The sequence below is a fragment of the Engystomops pustulosus genome, chromosome 4 (assembly GCF_040894005.1).
Source record: "Engystomops pustulosus chromosome 4, aEngPut4.maternal, whole genome shotgun sequence".
In the NCBI taxonomy this organism is placed as follows: Eukaryota; Metazoa; Chordata; class Amphibia; order Anura; family Leptodactylidae; genus Engystomops; species Engystomops pustulosus.
The window spans coordinates 155536763-155548839 of record NC_092414.1 but is presented as its reverse complement, the minus strand read 5'-3'; positions in this window follow the sequence as shown (position 1 = coordinate 155548839).

Here is a 12077-nt window from a genome sequence, read left to right as displayed (position 1 = left end):
TAACTGCTAAAATCAACTTTCAAAATTATCTAATGAGCCTGAAAGCACCCTGGGGTTGTCACCAGAGCACCTCTGTACTGCAGATTCAAAGACTATTTGTGTGAAAAAGCACTCCCCCTCCCACTGGTTTTTGCAAAAAATAGGCTTTTAAAAATTATGCAACTGAGCCTGAGGGGTTCCGGTCTACATAGCTGTTAAGCCTTTTTTCCCTCAAACAAGGGCATTGGAAGCTTAAAGAAGAGTGGATCCTGTCAGAGGGGGTGCACACCAGTATGTTAGTGTGCTTGGTTTACAATCCTTGGTGGTAGATGTACTTTAAGGGTCTTCTGAGTTGATCAGGAATTACCACTAGAGTAAATGAGTAGCTGCTGCAGTTATGTGGGTAGGTGACCACAACATTTCTACAGCATTGGAGGCAACAGAGCTGCTCGAACGCCATCTTCAGGAGACAGCATCAGAGTGATAATTTTTTAAGAGCAAGGGAAAGTAAGCATAGGTGATACTCCTCTGGATTTTGTCTAGTAAATGGGTAACAATTGGGCCAGAGATGAATTTGGTTGTCATCTGACTAAAACATGTACTGAACCCCAAATGTTTCTATGAGCTTTGCCATTCTGAAAGTACAGATGACAAAGAGCACAAGTCTGAAGACTTGGAGTCTTGATGGACATTTAAAGAGAAAATGGATGATGTGAAGAGGGAATGGGAGAATAAATGCTTAGTTGGTGAGATCCAACACTGAGGGTGGAATCTAACATCAAGGGATAAGTGATTTAGGTAATGTGCTTGATATTGGTAAGTGGAAAGGTCTGGAAGGAGGAGCACTGGGTAATCTTGTCTTGCTTTGGGTGTTAGACGATTTGGTTCAGAGTGGTGGGATCAGCAGCCAATGTGTAAATTTGACGAGCGTTGGGAAGACAGTTCAAGACGAATGTTTTTCAGGAATTTTTAAACAATGTTTAATTATGTTTATTATTGATACATATGGCAATATTTGGCGATATATTATACATTGCAGCATTGCTAGTTTAAAAGTCTGTGGATGTGGGACAGAGAAGATACAAGACCAGAGAAGGGCTGACTTCAATTTGAGAACTGCTTGTTAGTAGGCTATAAGGTCCTAGCAGGGCTACCTACTCAATTTGGTAGTTTCTGTTGTGTGTAATATGTGCCGTGGTAATGTTGTTCTTGTGTTCTTGGCTATGCCTGCTCCATGAAATAAAGTGAGAGAATGGGCCTTTTAGCAGTACATTGAGAGACACCTGACATCAGCTAATAGAGGTCCCACCAATCACATATTAATAAAGTATCCTATAAATAGGTCATAAATAGTTATGACCCTGAGACCTTTTAAATGATTACTACATCTCTAGGTCAATGTTTTCTTTAACCCCAGAACCTCTGAATCATTGCTATCGAATCTCGTGCCTATTCTCGGTAAGGTGACACAGCTTTTAATTGGATTTTTCAGTTAATATATGACACGGAGTGAAAACATGTTTCCCTCTAGCAAGTGTTTTCTTACATGGATGGTAAACAACAGCTTGATGTCATATACGATTGACAGCTTGACTTAATGTGTACTAAAAACTACAGACTGCCCTCAATCTGTGCATAGATGGCTGGCATAAAAGGTTTTATATGTAAGATATTTATAACTACCTTCTATTCTCTCCTCCACTATGTTGTTTCTAAGAAAGGTATGCTGTATTCCTAATGTTCATTCCTAATGTTCCTATAGTTGAACGTAAGTTGAATGTTTTCGTACAAAATTACACCAAGTCGAAACTGGCATAGGTTTTACTGGCGAATGCTGCCCCCCAACAGGGTACAGGGTGTGACTGCAATCTCCATTCTGTATCTTTGCTGGGACAGCTCCTGTAAAGCCATTTTTACCCTGATTATTAGATAGTGGCTGAGATGTCTGCTTCTACCTTGTGGCACAATTTCTTTATATTCCAATGTCTTGTCTGAGTTGTATTGATATTGGCTGGCAGTACAGTTTTTAGTCTGCTTTAACTTTGAAAGGCAGTTTAATAGAGGACAGGAACTTATCATGCAATTATGACTGTGGCCAGACAAGAGGAGTGTGTCAAAAGCTGTGGGGGTGGGAGGGGAAGCAAGTCTTGCCAAAACAATGTTCTCATTCACTTTAAATCATCCATAGTAGGGCGGATAGTAAATCTTGCTTTAGAGATAAAGCAGTAATGTAGCATGGAAGCCGCTTTGTATTGTTGATCAGTAAAAACTTGAGAAATGTTTCCTTTTTTCATATTCTGTTTAAAAGTGAAAACCTGGCTTGATTTGTCTGTCATACTGAACTGACAAACAACATATGTTAAAAAAAAATGGAATTATAAATATGCATCTTTTACAGTCACATCATATATGTCAATGGAAAGGTTAAGTCACTAAATGTATTCCTGCTAAATATGCTCTAACATTCTGATTTAATCCCAGATCCCGAAAGAGTAAGATAAGGAGGCCTCTTGAGCAGTTCTGCTCAACTTTATGGTGTGGGACCCATGGGGTGGACACTCACTGATCAGTATAAATGCTTGTAACAGAGTTATCTCGATATTAATTAATAATAATTCCTTTATTTATATAGCGCACACAGATTACGCAGCGCTGCACAGAGCTTGCCAAATCAGTCCCTGTTCCCATGGGGGCTCACAATCTAATCAAACTACCAGTATGTTTTGGAATGTGGGAGGAAACCAGAGGACCTGGAGGCAACCAATACAAACACGGAGAGAACACACAAACTCTTTGCAGATGTTGACCTGGAAGGGACTTGAACCCAGGATTCCAGTGCTGCAAGACTGTAGTGGTAATATTAGACACCAATGTAAATTTTAGAAAGATATACATTTTTACCAAAGATCTTAAGTATGATAGAGTGACATCATGCTGCAACATTGACTAGCAAAGGAGATACAAATTGTAATTAGGAATGCAAGGCAAGATTCATTTTACTGTGACAATCTGCAGCCCCTAGGGATACATAAAGGCAGGCCTCAGGGAGGCACAACAAGTGCGGGAAGAGTGGCTCTGTTGTCCTGTCAGCCGGTAGGACTGCCACCATTTCCATTTTAGATATAAGCCACATATCAGACCAGAACACAGCCCAAGTGGATTAAAATGTTAGACCCAGAACACAAAGTTGAGCGACCCAGGTTAAAATGAGCAACCCAAGTGTAATTGAACATGTAATCACTTCTTGGCACTTCCTGCAGAAAAGAACAACTGGAATGAGACTCGCAGCCAAATATAAACTTTTGGTTGAACATCCCCTGCCCAGCCCTGAGAGGATCCTAATAGCCCTCTCCCTTGGGTTGAAGAGCTAGAAATTCCCAAATCTAGTAGGGATCAGATTATTAAGATTGTTATTTATTTATTTATAGAGCAACATTAATTCCATTGTGCTGTACAACCAATAATGGGTTCACATACATCATGATGAAGCTGCCTGAAGGGTTGATGAATGCTTGACTGCTCTACCCCGAATGCCACCCCCCTGACTGCGAGCTGTCTGTGCATATAAGTTGGCATTTCAGCGTGAGGCCGGCACACAATCTTTATAAGGGCATGCCTGGACAACATTTACTACACTCGGGCCTATAAGGTATGTTTGGGGGTCTAACAGCCATGCGGCTGGTGACAGGTTCCCTTTAAATAGATGAGATTTCAGGATACGTTTGGAAGGTGGAAGACCGTCTGACACATTTTGGTAGAGTTTCAGAGTATGGGGGATGCATGGGAGAAGTCCTAGAGACGGTTGTGAAAAGAGCAGATGGTAATAGAGGGAAGCATAAAGTCATGTTATAAACAGCGATTACATGTGGGATGACTCCAAGGCATTGAACTTAGATACCATGGAGAGCGTGGAGCCATGAATTGTGATGGTTGTGGCTGATCTCTGGAATCTCAATAGATCTCCTCAACAGAAGGTCACAGGGTGATGGCCAGGCCATGTTAGGTATGAAGACCAAACATTGCTCTGTTACTATGCTTTTATTAGGAGTTTTATATATCTGCCCACCACAGGGTCTTAGGATAGAATGAGACACAGGTGGGCGTTCATCCAGGAAAGTTCTTGGAGCCTATTGCTCATTGAGGCAAATGAAGTTGTAAATCCTGACCTGACATGGTGTATTCTTCCCACATTCTCCACACTGACTATGTATTTATTTCCTGTATCTCCAGTTCTGTAACCACTATCCTGCCTGCTGAATTTTGAAAGACGAGATTTGTGTCTTTAAAATTAAACCAAAAGCTTGATGCTATACAGCTCAAGTTAGTGGGCGTCTAAAGTGATCCTCCCGCTCCAACATCTAAGAGTGATTCATCTTGGACAAAAAATTACTTTACTCATCTGCACATAATATTAGTAGCCATTTTGTCAGAATCTAGGACTGCAGTCTGAGTTCTCTGGGCTGAAGTACCACTCCCAGTTGTATGCACTGCAGTGGGCTGCTTGTATGATTATGTAAGTAGCCTGATTCATCTGAGAATGTGTGTGCACATGGTCCTTTTAGAGTGATGAGCGTTTCCCCAATCAGCTTCTCGGATACAGTCACATACTTCCTTGAAACATATACAGGTACAAGTATTTGGTGAACCTTATACTCTACTTGGCGTTGCTGCAATGCTGACTTTTTGCTTTTACCTTAACTATGCTACTGAATTATGATTTGGTACCTTGCCGCCAACATGGTTGGGACTAGATTGCCTCACCTCACAATTTCTCAGTTTTTTAGCTCTTGTTTGTCTGTCTTACTGTCCTGTACATGTTTCTAAGGTAGAAACCGCTGCCCAGTTGTCATCTGGGGTTGAAAGTAGGCAGGTTTTAACAAATAAGAGGGAATGCTAGAACGTATATTTCATACCCTATTTGAGAGTGCTAGTGCTTCAGTGGTGTAAAAGCTAAAGGTACCTTGAACATATTAAGTGAACTATCATTTTAACTAAAAGATGTTGTTCAGGTGCCTTATTCTATTCAAAATCTGATTAAGAATTCCCTGGATTTGGCTTCCTATATGTGTTATAATGTAATTTTAAAAACATTTCCAGCACTATAAAATGGAAACATTCTATTTCTGTTTAAGACATGACTGCTGTGGTTTGGGGCGCTGTTTCCAAAGCATTTAGTGAAATATTAACTTGATCTTGCTTTGCACACTAATTGCAATTTTTCCACCACCTTCAGCACAATTGCTCTGTTCCCTACAAAGAGGATAATGGAAATATTCAGGCTGGCTGCATATTGTCAAGATGAGGCTCTCTGTTTTTATATGCAGCCAAGGTTGTTCTTCTGGTTACAAATCATATTTATTAACTGTAATTTATTATGCAAATGAAGGTTTAGTGCACCATTGGTGTTGATATTCAGTTCAAAGCCCTGTCCCTCTCATGTGTAATGCCACCCTGTGTCCATGGCCGATTCTAGCCTATTTGCTGCATGAAGTGAAAATTGAAACACCGCCCAAACACCAGACCACCCCTATTTGCCCTACCGAATTTACAGACAAACTTTTACAAAGAATCTACAACCTGATGAAAAAATAGTTGCCAACATTACTTAAAATTAGTAACTGGTCCTCTGTGATGGACACTACACGTCATTCAGTGACACAGACAATAGTGGCATCTAGTACCTTACAGGTGGCGATCAGCTCCTTCATCACGTCTTCTCCGGCCCGGGACTGTTAAATTTGCTGCCAGATGTCTTTAGCTCCCGGCAGCACATCTCCGCACAGCGCCCATAAAATAGCAGTTACTTACAGTACAAAGTCACCTAAATAACAGACCCTTATTACATAACATCCAGGTCCCCCCTTAATCACAGCCAGGTCCCTTAGTATATTTAATCACAGCCAGGTCCCCCCTTAATCAAAGCCAGGTACATCCCTTATCACAGCCAGCTCCCCCTTATTGTATAATATGCCCATTTATAAAAATTAAAAGTTACTCACCTTGGTCCCACACTGCCCTCTTTCTCTTCCCGGCTCTTTTGCTCAGTGTCCGGACACAGGCAGTGTGACGTCATCCCACGCTGCCTGGGTCCTCCAGAGCAACAGAACGGCACAGAGTATGGCCCCATATTTTGCTGCTTCCCTCAGGGCTCGGGCATTTGCCGCCTGAGGCAAGATTCTTATTTCGCGTCATGCCAGATGCGGCCCTTCCTGTGTTACCTTCTTGGATACTCATCAACTCATCTGTGAGGGTAGTCTATTTGAGATCTCACCAGTCCTACCATTGATTCTGCATATGATGAGTAAGCCACTGGACATTACTTGCATTAACAAAAAAAAAAAGTAAAAAAATAAGGGAAAAGTCACAGTTCCTGGCGGTGCAACTTTTTCATGCCTTATTGCCAGAAAACTGGATTACCAAGCATGATAAATGCCCTCCAATTGTTTAATCCGTTGTGGCCCACAAAGGCATGTTTCTCCGCCTATAAAAGGCTCTCTATACATAGAACTATTACAGGTTTAGGAGGCAGTCTAGAACTTAAAGACTCCCTTTAAGGTAAATGTTTATCCTGAAACAGTTAACCCTGTCTACTTACTGTTTTTGCCTCCAGTGGAAAGGAGGGGTCAAATGAAGCAGCTCTGTGTCTAAACTGGACACCCCCTTTAACTATCAGATTGATAATGGTAAGAAAAATATAATTGCTTGGTTAATTTATGTTTGGATCACTAGCCATTATTCCTAACAAATGTTAAGAAGCAAGAAAAAAATAACAGAGGTGAAACAGGAGAGAAAATGATAAATGTGAGGCAAAGTGCAGCTTCGGCAACAACAGGACTGTGATAAATGAGCAAGTGCTGAGCGTATCTCCTTGTTACGGATAGGGGCGCTTTACAATGCACTTTTACTAGAACACATTGTACAATTATATTTAATCAGGACACTCAGCTAAAAATGCTATGTAAACTTTCTACTCTTGGATTTTACCAGTATGACAAGCGCAGAATTTTTATGATACAGCTACAGATTTCTTTTCTTTTCTATTGAATTTGTCGATTCTCTCATTTGAGGTCACAGAAACATATATGTCACATATTTGTATGTTTCTGTCTATTCCATAGAACTAGTTGTATTGTATGTGACCTTCCCATGGGGCGAATAAAATAATATGTGGCTGCTTACCAATTCAAGGTAAGTAGAAAAGGGGTGGTTTTCCTTATCCCATCCTGGAAAACTTTGCATATTTTACCAATTCCCACCACATTCTTGCTGATGTTATGTTACTGGTATCTCCCAACACCACAGGACTAGGACAACACAAGGAGAGGCTGCCCAGCCAATCACGCATTGCTCTCCTTGTATTTCCTGTAAAGCCCTCTTACCTTGATATTATTTTACTGCACAAACATTATAGTTAGGTTTATGTAAGGTAACCTCACTGACATGTTCTCCATCTATCCTCCCATAACCCTCACAGACACGGTCCTCCTTCCACATTTTCTAGTTCACCAGGTCTTTACACTTTAGCAAAGGGCAGTTAATGAGCCCACCTAGGACCCCTTAGGTACTGCAACCACATCCTTTGCACCAATGCTCCTTAGACTTGAATGGAGTGAGTGGTATATCAAGCATTTCATTCTACTTGGTTATAGCAGATGGCAATTCTAATGATGTGGACGAGGATGACACAGATAAGAAAATGTCATCCATGTTGCATCTGGCCATATTGTACACTGTAGGAGACACTCTGGTCCCAAGAATATGTTTTGTCACTAGAGGAGGTCTTAAGTGGCCCATTCATGACCTTTATATAATGAAATTATTGTCCTCATGAAACAAAACTTTTTAGGTATCGGCTCTCAAGTTTATAAATAAAATAAAATGGATCGGTAATCTCCAATTTGCTAACTTAAAGGAAACCTACCACTTGTAGTGGCAGGTTTCCGATGGAAATACCGGGCCGGAGCTTATTTTAGTTAGTGTTTTAAACCGGGGTATCGCGGTTTAAAACACTTTTTAAACGCTATAGCCGGCGCAGGCAGGTACGTGCTCGGCGCTTACCGTGCGCGCGGCTACATAGGAAGTGAATGAGAGCCGCGTGCACGGTAAGCGCCGAGCGCGTACCTGCCTGCGCCGGCTATAGCGTTTAAAAAGTGTTTTAAACCGCGATACCGCGGTTTAAAACACTAACTAAAATAAGCTCCGGCACCAGCTCACCCTGAGCTGGTGCCCGGTATTGCCATCGGAAACCTGCCACTACAAGTGGTAGGTTTCCTTTAAGGTATGCCTTAGGAGGTGAAGATGGTTCCCATATGATAACATGATGGCATATTACTGGGCTATACCATTATAAAGCTAGATTCATATCATGTTCCCTGAAATATCCTTGCAATGTAGGGCTATGATGCTCTTACAGTGTGAACTGCAGCCAGTGAATCACTGCTGCCGATGTCTCCCGACTGATGTAACACACATCAGAGGCCGGGGATGGTGGCTATATAGTTTCATCTATCCCCCATAGGCTAGTATGGCCTCCGCTGAGTCTTAACACAGAATTACATTATATAATTATGTTGTTTTTAAATGATTTTGCACTGTAAATACACAAAATAAACATAATATACTTACAAATATAAACTCATGCTGTCATTTTAGTTTTTTGTCTTCTGTGATGTATTGTCCCATGGATTGGGGAGGGGGATGTTGGTTTCAGTATCTGAATGTACATCTATCTCCACTCTTGCACACCATAGAGGGGTCTGATGTGCTGATGTCTTGGGAATGACCTCTACGCTCTCTACACCTCTACATATCCCCAGTGAGCAGAAGGAAGGGCCAGTATGTATCTGGAGAGTTGGATGTCTCGTTTTGTGCAGGCACAGTTAACCCCTTAACGACTTGGCCTTTTTTAGTTTTTTCACTTCCATTTTTCACTCACCACATTTAAAAATCTATAACTTTTTTATTTTTCCACATAAAGAGCTCTGTGATGGCTTATTTTTTGCGTAACAAATTGCACTTCATAGTGATGGCATTGAATATTCCCTGCCGCGTACTGGGAAGCAGGAAAAAAATTCCAAATGCAGTGAAAATGGTGAAAAAACACATTTGCGACGTTTTCTTGTCGGCTTGGATTTTACTTAATTTTTTTAACTGCCACAATATTGACAGCAATATGACAGCTACTCAAGGTAGCATAGAAAACACCAGGCAAAATGTCCATTTTCCTATGGAAAAACTGACAATATAACCCCTTGCCCAGTGTCGACAACAATTTATAACCCAAAGTACACGTATTAGGAGTATTGTATTTGAGTTCTATGCCCAATTGCGTATCAATGGAAAATAGATGATTATCTTTTTTTTTTTTTTTTTTTTTTTAATATCTAGTAATAATATATTTTTTTTTTTTTTTTTTTTTTTTTTTAATTGAAGTTTTAGTTAAAATACAGAAACAAAAGTATGTTATTATACTTAACAATCCAGTTCTAAGTACTTTGGAAAGAAGAACTAAAGTTATTTCCTCTTAAAGTAGATTATCTTAACCTTCAAAATATACAATACCCTCCCCCCCACCTATCCCACCCACCATCAGTCAGCAGAGAAAAAGAGAAAAGAGGAGGATTGGATTTTACAGCTTTCACTGTGCACCGCAAATGACACGTCTACTTTATTCTCTGGGTTGGTATGATTACGGGGATACCAAATTTGTATAGGTTTTATAATGTTTTCATACATTTACAAAAATTAAAACCTTCTGTACAAAATTTTTTGGGGGGATTTTGCCATCTTTTTCATACTTTGGTTTAAGGAGCTGTGGGTCGTGTCATTTTTTGTGACGTTAGATGGCGTGTTCATTGCTATAATTTTTAGGACTGTACGACCTTTTGATCACTTTTTATTATTTTTTTTATATTTTTCAAAATGGCAAAAAAGTGCCATTTTCGACTTTGGGCGCTATTTTCCGTTACGGGGTTAAACGCAGTGAAAAACCGTTATTATATTTTGATAGATCAGGCATTTTCGGACGCCGCGATACCTAATGTGTTTATGATTTTTACTGTTTATTAATATTTATATTAGTTCTAGGGAAAGGGGGGTTTAATTTAATTTTTAGGTTTTTTTATTATCATGCTAGGACCTCTCTACAAGATTTACATTGTATACACTCACCGGCCACTTTATTAGGTACACCTGTCCAACTGCTCGTTAACACTTAATTTCTAATCAGCCAATCACATGGCGGCAACTCAGTGCATTTAGGCATGTAGACATGGTCAAGACAATCTCCTGCAGTTCAAACCGAGCATCAGTATGGGGAAGAAAGGTGATTTGAGTGCCTTTGAACGTGGCATTGTTGTTGGTGCCAGAAGGGCTGGTCTGAGCATTTCAGAAACTGCTGATCTACTGGGATTTTCACGCACAACCATCTCTAGGGTTTACAGAGAATGGTCCGAAAAAGAAAAAACATCCAGTGAGCGGCAGTTCTGTGGGCGGAAATGCCTTGTTGATGCCAGAGGTCAGAGGAGAATGGGCAGACTGGTTCGAGCTGATAGAAAGGCAACAGTGACTCAAATCACCACCCGTTACAACCAAGGTAGGCAGAAGAGCATCTCTGAACGCACAGTACGTCGAACTTTGAGGCAGATGGGCTACAGCAGCAGAAGACCACACCAGGTGCCACTCCTTTCAGCTAAGAACAGGAAACTGAGGCTACAATTTGCACAAGCTCATCGAAATTGGACAGTAGAAAATTGGAAAAACGTTGCCTGGTCTGATGAGTCTCGATTTCTGCTGCGACATTCGGATGGTAGGGTCAGAATTTGGCGTCAACAACATGAAAGCATGGATCCATCCTGCCTTGTATCAACGGTTCAGGCTGCTGGTGGTGGTGTCATGGTGTGGGGAATATTTTCTTGGCACTCTTTGGGCCCCTTGGTACTAATTGAGCATCGTTGCAACGCCACAGCCTACCTGAGTATTGTTGCTGACCATGTCCATCCCTTCATGACCACAATGTACCCAACATCTGATGGCTACTTTCAGCAGGATAATGCGCCATGTCATAAAGCTGGAATCATCTCAGACTGGTTTCTTGAACATGACAATGAGGTCACTGTACACAAATGGCCTCCACAGTCACCAGATCTCAATCCAATAGAGCATCTTTGGGATGTGGTGGAACGGGAGATTCGCATCATGGATGTGCAGCCGACAAATCTGCGGCAATTGTGTGATACCATCATGTCAATATGGACCAAAATCTCTGAGGAATGCTTCCAGCACCTTGTTGAATCTATGCCACGAAGAATTGAGGCAGTTCTGAAGGCAAAAGGGGGTCCAACCCGTTACTAGCAGGGTGTACCTAATAAAGTGGCCGGTGAGTGTATTATTATGGTTAAGCATTGGGCTCAACATTAACTTATACTGAGGACAGTCAGTAGTGTTTATAATATCAAATACAGACAGTCCCTGAGTTACGTACAAGATAGGTTCTGTAGGTTTGTTCTTAAAGGTGTTGGCCGCTTTACCTCATGTTTTTTGTAAGTGTGGGGAACAGGAATTAGTAATTTACCAATATAAATCTATTTTGGTACATTCTTTTACCTCATCAGCCAGATATTCCTGCCCATAAAATGGCCAATGATGGAGGGTCATGTGATCTTTATGCAACATCCCTGCCAATGCAAGGCAGAGGAGTTGTTGCGAATAAGCCCCTAATGTGTGAGTTCCCCTAATAGAGTGTCTGATCAGCTCCTCTGCAGGACACTACACATATAATTAGGTAATTGTGCAGCGGTAGATTCTGCCTGGATAGGCAAGGGTTAAATGATGTTTATTGTTATCATCCAATGATATGCCTCAATGCACTTAATTGTGAACTGGAGTATGATTGGAGGAGGAGACCACCTGACCAGGGATTAACTAAACCCTTAGTCAGGGGAGGAGTCAGTCTCTTAGCATCTAGCTTCTGAATAAGAAGCACCACCTCAGAGTGCATGCTCTGTCCACAGGCCTCCTAGGCCTCAGCAACTACACACAGAGTGACACAGGACCAACAGGATAAAGCTGAAGCTTCCTACATTGGACACAGCTCCATT